The sequence below is a fragment of the Vitis riparia genome, chromosome 4 (assembly GCF_004353265.1).
Source record: "Vitis riparia cultivar Riparia Gloire de Montpellier isolate 1030 chromosome 4, EGFV_Vit.rip_1.0, whole genome shotgun sequence".
Lineage (NCBI taxonomy): Eukaryota > Viridiplantae > Streptophyta > Magnoliopsida > Vitales > Vitaceae > Vitis > Vitis riparia.
In genome coordinates this window covers 13340525-13348665 of record NC_048434.1, presented here as the reverse complement: position 1 = coordinate 13348665, position 8141 = coordinate 13340525, and positions in this window count along the sequence as shown.

The following is an 8141-nucleotide window of genomic DNA, read 5'->3' as shown; positions in this document are numbered from 1 at the left end:
CAGTAATGGCAGTGAAATGAAAGTCTCGAACTATACCCAAGTCGTTTAGGGTGATGGATATGACACGACATTCGCTATAGATGATTTAATAGGACACCCATCAAATGCTAAGGATTTAGAATCCCATGAATCAAGAACTCCAGAAGGGTCTTTCTGAATCCCTTTCTTAAGCCCTATGAGTGCCCCAAAATCAAATTGTCCTACTGCTAATTCTACTAACAACAAGAATATCAAATACGTGGAATGCATTCCTACTACAACAAACCTCCACTCTTACACCTTTTCTACAAATTCTAGGCCTAAAACATAAAGAATTTACACAATTCAGAAGAAAACATAATCAACCCATGTGCATTGAAACAAAAAAAAGAGTAGAAAACGACCAGACAATAATGTAGAACAAAATATTTTCGGACTTACAAAAAAATAATAAGACAAAAACTAGAAGCAAATGGGGTAAATGAAAAGAAATGGAAATAAACAATGTAGTTGCAACTAACAGAAACCACTAATAGAAAACCAGAGCTCAAGCATTGCTAAAACAAACCCCTTTTTGCAAATTTGGAAACCAAAATGTAAGCAAATCAAGTCAAAACCAAAATGTACCCAAAAAGAAAAGATGAACAAGAAATAGAAAGAAGACGCGTGACTATTGAAACAAAAAAGACGAAAAGATGTGGGATTTTGCATAAAATCCTACATCTTCAACACTAGAAGTCACCGCAAAAGATGGGCTTCCTCCTCTCCATCAAAGCCTCACAAATAACATACAAAAACACCAAGCTAAACATTAATACTTGAAACCATAAGCACACAATCTAAAATTTATGAATGTACTATGCAATGTAGGAAGGAAGCTCAAAGTTAAAAGATAGGATAAAATGGGGAATCCAAAGATGAGTGTGGACCCGCATTTTTCACGTGCGTCCCCACTCGATCGACGAGACTCGCTTTTTATTTGTGAAAAATAATTTTTGGAAAAGTTGGGAGTCGCCACTTATTTTATTTTATTTTTTTAAAAGGGAAAATAAAACAAGAAATAAAACCCTAAAAAATGACTCCATAATTTTTGGAAAAGCGTGTCTTTGAAAAACCTGAGTCCAAGTCCGGGGATCAGGTTACTTATTGGGAAGGTACCTCTAGGAGGTAGCACCCCTCTAAGCCCTAAAGAGGTCTTTATTGACTAAGTTGAGGGAAACATGGCAATTAATCGATTAATTATGAATACCTAAGTAGGCTAGGTGATTTCGAAAAATAGCATGCTTAGCAGGAAAACTAATCACAATCATGAAAAAAAAGATTTAGGGTACGTACCTGGACTGCTTCTTAAGCGCTATCACAAGACATCAAAGGTTAGTTTAGATGATGTATCACACAACATGCATCTTCATCAAATATGATCAAACAAACATCAAAGCAATCAAGTATGTCATCAAACGCGGACATGGCTCATCATAACATGCATATTCATAGAATTTTATAGTTGGAGGGTGGAAAGAGCGTACCTAGTTAGTGAGCATCCACACACATCTTTGGGAAACAAGGATATCTCAACAATGAATGTAAAGTGAATTCAAGTACTTCATCAAGAAGAATAAAAAATCATCATATCAAGCAAACAGTATTGAAGTGAGTGTTATGAATGTGGGGCCCCCACCAAAGCTCTAATTAATTTTGCATGAGTCGATTCTATGAATTCCATTGTTTGGGATCATGAATTTTATTCATGCTTGGGAAAAATCAAGAAAATCAGTTGAAAATCAAATAAAATAGTGAAAACGCGTGCCGGAAGGGAAAATGGCAGCAAATAGTGTGTTAAAATCTGGATATTATGTCTAAAGAGAGCTTGGGGATAATTCTCTAAAGTTAGGGTTATTTGGATGAAAACGATTTTGAAAACACAATTCAAAACATGTAAAAGCACGAGGAACAGGAGGGTGCAAGAGGAAAATGGTAGTGTGCTCTAGAATGGTCTTCAGAAGAGATCTGCTGGAATTGATTCTGATGGCTTCTGTTGATGTTGACTTGGAACGAACTGCTGTTGAAACTGATGAGGTTGTTGCTGAAATTTGTTGTTGCTTTCTCTTTGAAAAGGTCCCTGTGTTCAGAAGCTGCAACTGGGCATCCCAAAATCATCTAGATATAGGCCACAACCTTCATTAGGCACTTTGGCGGTTTATTGGCATGTCTTAAAGCTCCTTATTGACATTTAAAACATAACCAGAAACAACTTTTCCTACTCCACAGTGCTTATGGAATTCTTGAAAATCCGGAACATAACTGTGAGTAATCTTGGAAACAATTAGGCAATCTGTAGGTTCTCCACTTGCTCTCATCGTTAAGTTACCCCACTCTTTCTGATACCTGGACTTGCTACCTCTGATTTACTTGGAGATCATCAACAAGAGGACGATCAAGGTAAAGTGAGCCCACTGATTCTTATTCATGCCGGTTAGATGCTAGTTTGCTGATGTGTTCAATCAAACTAAGCGAGCCAACTGGTGTGTTCTGTCAAACTAAGCGAGCCAACTGGTGTGTTTCATCAACGTTCAGATCAGGTATTGGAGTTTTCTGTAAACTGGTGGACCTGTTGGAGACTTTGGCACCATAAATTGCAGCAAGATTGAAATTCTGAATTACGTCTCTAAGTGTTCCAGATAACTTAGTCACGTCCGCCTCCTATGCCATTTCTTGATAATTCTCGTTCTTTCCAAATGCTTCCGAAATTTGAAATTAGTACCCTTGTTCGTCTCAAAGAAACAAACCGTTGTACTGATTATTCTTGTACTTAGAACCTCCAAGATCAACTAGATTCAGATTCTGAACCAGCACTTTGCAATTTCATCAGCTTTGACCTGAGCTTGTCTTACAGCCTCCCCCCTAGAGTGCAGTTTCCAGCATCTATAATTTGCTCAGCTAAGTTACCTTCAATCTCTGGGACTGACCAGTTCATTTCTGTTTTAATATCAGGCACATATTTTTAATCATCTTGTTACGGAGGTTAATGGCAGAATTCAGTCTATAAAAGATCATCCATCTTCAAATGCAATCTATCTGTCATAAGGAGAACAAATTATCATGCCCATAACCCAATCAAATAATTTAAAATATGCAATTCTGGCCGGAACATCTCTATCGACAGCTGCAAAGTCTGGACCTAGCCGTTTCGAAAACCAAGTATCTCTTAGTCACTGATTGAACCATGCATCTTTCTACCTTGAATCAAGACCTTCCTCTTATACAGAGCAGGGAGTTCTAATTATAAGACCACATTAGCTATCTTCAGCAGGGCCATTACCGAAATTGAGCAATCACATTCTGATTTACCGTTTGAAGAAGTGCCTGAGCCTGAATCGCTTGATGAAGAGCTTGAATCACTATTGGAGGTACTGGAAATACTACATCCGTTTACTCTGGAAATTGAGACTGAAATAACCGCCTTGCATGGTGCAAAGATGTGCAGATTTGAAAAAACATGGCAGTAGGATAATTGAAGAATCTGAATGACTCTCTTGGATTTCGGTACGCAGGGCCCATCATCAGTTTCCTTAGGTGAAGTGGGATTCTTATTAATTGTAATGCAATTTTCTGGTAGCTATAAAGGAGGTCAAAATTGATTGAACCATCCTATGTCCCTTACTAGCAGATTTTCCATAACAAAATTATGGGAATCCTTGGCACTGCCAGTGACTTCAAAATTAGTCCTGTTTCTATCTTTAGAGCATATATAAGGATATGCTTTAGGAAGTCCCGCATTATTTGCATTTCGCTTAACTTCTTGCTCAGTAATTCAATCTGAATATGGGGTTGAGGCATCTAGGATGCAAAGATGACCATGGATTGTGCATTTGCTTGTTTGTCCTCTTATCGTTTTCTGAATCAAAGTATCTGTTGTTGTGTCTCCTGAAGCTGTAGCCTCATCCAACAATCTCTCAAAAGCATAAACACCAGATTCTGCAGCTGTGTTGTTCTCAGATTGCATCAGCAATACGAGGGGTTTTATGTACTTAGTGGCCATCGGTGAAGCTCGAATTTTCGGAATATTTAAACAAAGCAAAGCAGAGTTGTGCAACATTTCCCTTTAGATCTGAGGATGAAGTAGAAGATAATAAAATTTTGCAAAGACTCTCAAGGGGATTCTCTTCCACGTCCATTATCAAAGATGCTTTTTGATGAATTTCCCATAGTCAACTTGATTAAGACAACAAGAGTAGCTTGTTGCTCACTCCCTGATGCAGCATTAAGCACATTAATCAAGAGCTGAACCGCCTGCCTAGCTAACTCAAAATCTCTGACATTCTTAGCATCGAAAAGCTCATGCGAAACTTTAGTAGCACTGAATCTAGCACTTCTTGGCTCCAAACGCAGCACGGCTATTAGTTGATTCAAGGAACTGATTGATGTTTCCTAACGAAGAAGATCAAGATTGCTAAAAGGTATTTCTCAATAGCTCAGACACTGTGGCTTCAGAAAAGTCTTGAGGGCTCAAAGACAAGTACTTGGTTAGAGCATCCAATGCTCCAACTTCAGCCATGATCAGTTTGTTGGTATCACTTCCATCTGTAATACCAGTCAATAGTTGAGCAGCAATTGGAGGGGCACTTGATCTGTCTGGAATTGGTCTCAAAAGATCCATTAATAAAGGTACAAATTTGCAAGCAGTGGAACCAACTCTTATGTCTTCAATTTCAAAAAAAAAAAAAAAAGATTTTCAAGAACAACTTGGGCAAGTTTCCGAACCAGACAAAAACTCTTCAGATGAAGCAACAAGGTTAGGCATATCTGATTCTACGTAACCAATTAGAGTTATTAACCCAGCAACTGCATCAGTATTTACAATCGTAAGATTCGTTTCCCTGCTTCTATGACAAACAAGACTTGCCATTGCCTGGGCAGCAAAGAATCTGTCAATCACTTCATCAAGCTTCAGTGCAAGTGACGGTATGATACGCATGGTTGCAGGGGCCAGAACAACGTTTGCATCCCGGAACAAAATAGTCAGGGGCAAATCCCTAATCCATATACCCTCAGTATCCTCAAACTCTACTTGTGGATTAGAAGCATAACTTGTAAGCTTGTCAGAGAGGACCTCAAGTCCAACAACTTCCATCACAGTGATTTTTGCTCTTTGCATGAAACGAACAAATTATTGATATTAACCTCAAAGCAACAACGTCCCCCGAGACTATGGCTAGATCAGGAACATCAAACTCAATCTCTCCTTGAAACGCAGTTCTTTCCATAAATCCTCTAGGGATTCTCACCTCAATTCCTAGTGAGGAACAACTAGAATTCTGCTTCATCATATCAACCGAAGCATATATAAGAGGTCTTAAATATCTTGAATTATTAAAATGCTGAAATTAATGACTCACTGAAACCTGCAGATTCCTCATCTTTCAGCAGTAGGTGGGGTTTGGGGATATCCTGAATCCACATTGTATGGAATTAGTGCAGGAGGTGGTCTATAAATGTCAGAAGGTGATGTTCCCCAGATTTGTATCAATTAAGAGTTTTGTAAAGAGCGTGGAGGCTGTTCCATGATGAGATGATTAGAATTCAAGTTCTTTTAATGCTTTTGGGCAATAATGGCATGCTGGTGCGTCATTCCATTCAGTTCCCTTAAAAGAACAGCAGTAACACCCTCCTATATTCTTGTATCTCACGTAATCAGCCTCTAGAAAGCCCACTAAAACAGGTATTCCACCACAAGCAATGAACATTTGCAATGTCGAGGAGCTGGACTGACAAAACTGCTGCGAGAAATAAGCGGCTTCCATGCGAACTCCCCGGGAACGATCAGGTACTGTAAAGCTCACAACAGCAGGGATCAAACCAATGAGACAAGCATTTTCCTGGAAATCAGTGTTATCCTGGATTATCTGATTTACAATTTGAAGCACTGAACATATAACACGAATTCTAGGAACTTTGAGTGGTTCCATGAGGGGGAGCAAACTATGCTGAGTAACAAAAACACCTTTCTGCTCGGCGCGTTGGTGAAAAATGGATATAAGCTTCAAACAGGCAAACACGATCAAATCTTTTGGTTCCTCTGGTCTTGATGACCCAACTGATATGCTAAACTCAACAGCTTATAGAGGAAAAAGGTTTTCTCCAGGCATTTTGTCATCAAAAACCAAACCATCAATATCCATCAATATCCCAACAGCTCTGCTCCTTGAAGTGATTCTCACTATTCTAACCAGGACTTATTCTTGTCAATCGCACACTCAGGGCAATACCAGTCACTTTCGAGTAAATGATCACTGGCAATACCTATACATCTTGAATGATATGCAGCAGGGGAACCATCACAGTATATTAAGTTTCCATCCATCTCGCAGAGGTAGCATTCATCACTATTCCAGTCATTGATTTCATCAACAACCTCCTCAGCCAAGCAAGAACCTCCTGAAGCATCCATCATAACTCTCTTTCTCTTGCAGATCTCGATGTTAATATTCCGATTGAATTCGATATCAGGTTCAGCTGCCAATGATCTTCTGCTGAGCTCTGATCTTAGCGCCTCCACTTCAGACATCAAAGCATCCCAACCTTTATAGTCATAGGTCGTTTGCAATAGTCACTGTCAAATAGCTTCAAACAAACTAAGATCAAAACCTGGTTTCAAACCTGGACCATGGATCAGTAGGTGCTCAGCCATGAGAACTGGCCACATAACTCAATCCAACAAACCCCAATTAAGACACCTCAGACGACTGGAAGCAAATTGGGAACCTTCATCTGATAGAGATTCCAAATGCTTTCTCAAAGTTTGCTATAGGGAAATATAGACAGAATCGAACAAAGGGATAGAAAAATTGCATCTCAATGCTTCCATAAAATCTTTCGACTCAAAGGGACTTGGATATAATAATGTACTAAATGACCTTAAAAGGCATAATCAGAGAAAAAGTCGAATATGGAAGTTCCATTCAAATTCAAGTTCTGTGATGAAGGGGGACAATTGTAGCTTTGGGGGAAGACCAATGCAATCTTCGATTCCTGCATGATCAGAGATAATAGGCTTTTCCCCTGACACTAGACTAACAGCTGCAGATGGGGATTCATCATTGATTGCAAATGGTACCATTATGCTTGAAATATTACCTTTCTAGGTAGACCCTCCTTGAGTACCTTTTCTCAGCACTGTTTCTATTCTAGATGTCAAATATTTTTAATAGCTTTCTTCTCTTTCCACCTTTTTTCCTCCGTTATATGAGCTTACCAAGTTTCCCTGACATCCACTGATTACTGCAATGCTAACTCCAGAAGGACCCTCCAATTAAACTTCAGAAAATGCACCATGATTTACACAGTTAGAAGCGTTTTTGATCAAAAGTGCCATTAAAATACTATTTTCCCCTCCTTTATTGCTATTGCAGCAGCTGTAAGTATGGAAATACTGGAGATATATTCATAGTTTAAATCCATAACATCCGATTCAGAAAATCACGAAGAGATCCTAGAAACGGTGGCGACCTCTGCACCCGTCCACCCTCAAGTAACCCCCACTGTACACCAACTTTATAAAGTTTCCACCTTTCTTGGAATACTCATGGTCTCCATGGCCGAGAACACCAAAGTAAAGAAGAGGAAGAAGTGTAGATATAGAAGCACACAAAAAAAAAAAAGAAACCGAACAAAGAAAGAAAAAAAAACAAAAACAGGGGAATGGAAGGCAATGGGTGGGAAATCTGGATAAGTCACATTTCATTATTTTCAGAAAGGCTTTGAAGAATCTGAACACATTAAGACAAGCTCAGTTAAAATTATATCAGGATTCCACCAAAATTCAAACATAAGTCTCTGTTTCAGCTATTTATAAAAAGAATCAGAGAAATCAAGAACACAATCATAACAGAGCAGGCTTGAAGGAAATTTCGATTCAACAACGCAAATAAATGGCCCTCAATGTCCACCCCAATCAGCAAGAACAACTTCTCGAAAACAGCCAGAGAATCTCAAGTGAATGTAAACGGGAATACCAAAAAAATAATAGGAAGCGTACCTGGCAGAACCTTGGCTGCAATCTCCCTCCTCTGCTCTTGTGCACCTCTCCGCAAGACAATCCCGGAATCTCCCAAAAGAATGCTCCTTCTTCCAATGCGTGTCCTGCCTTTTATTCTTTTCCTTTT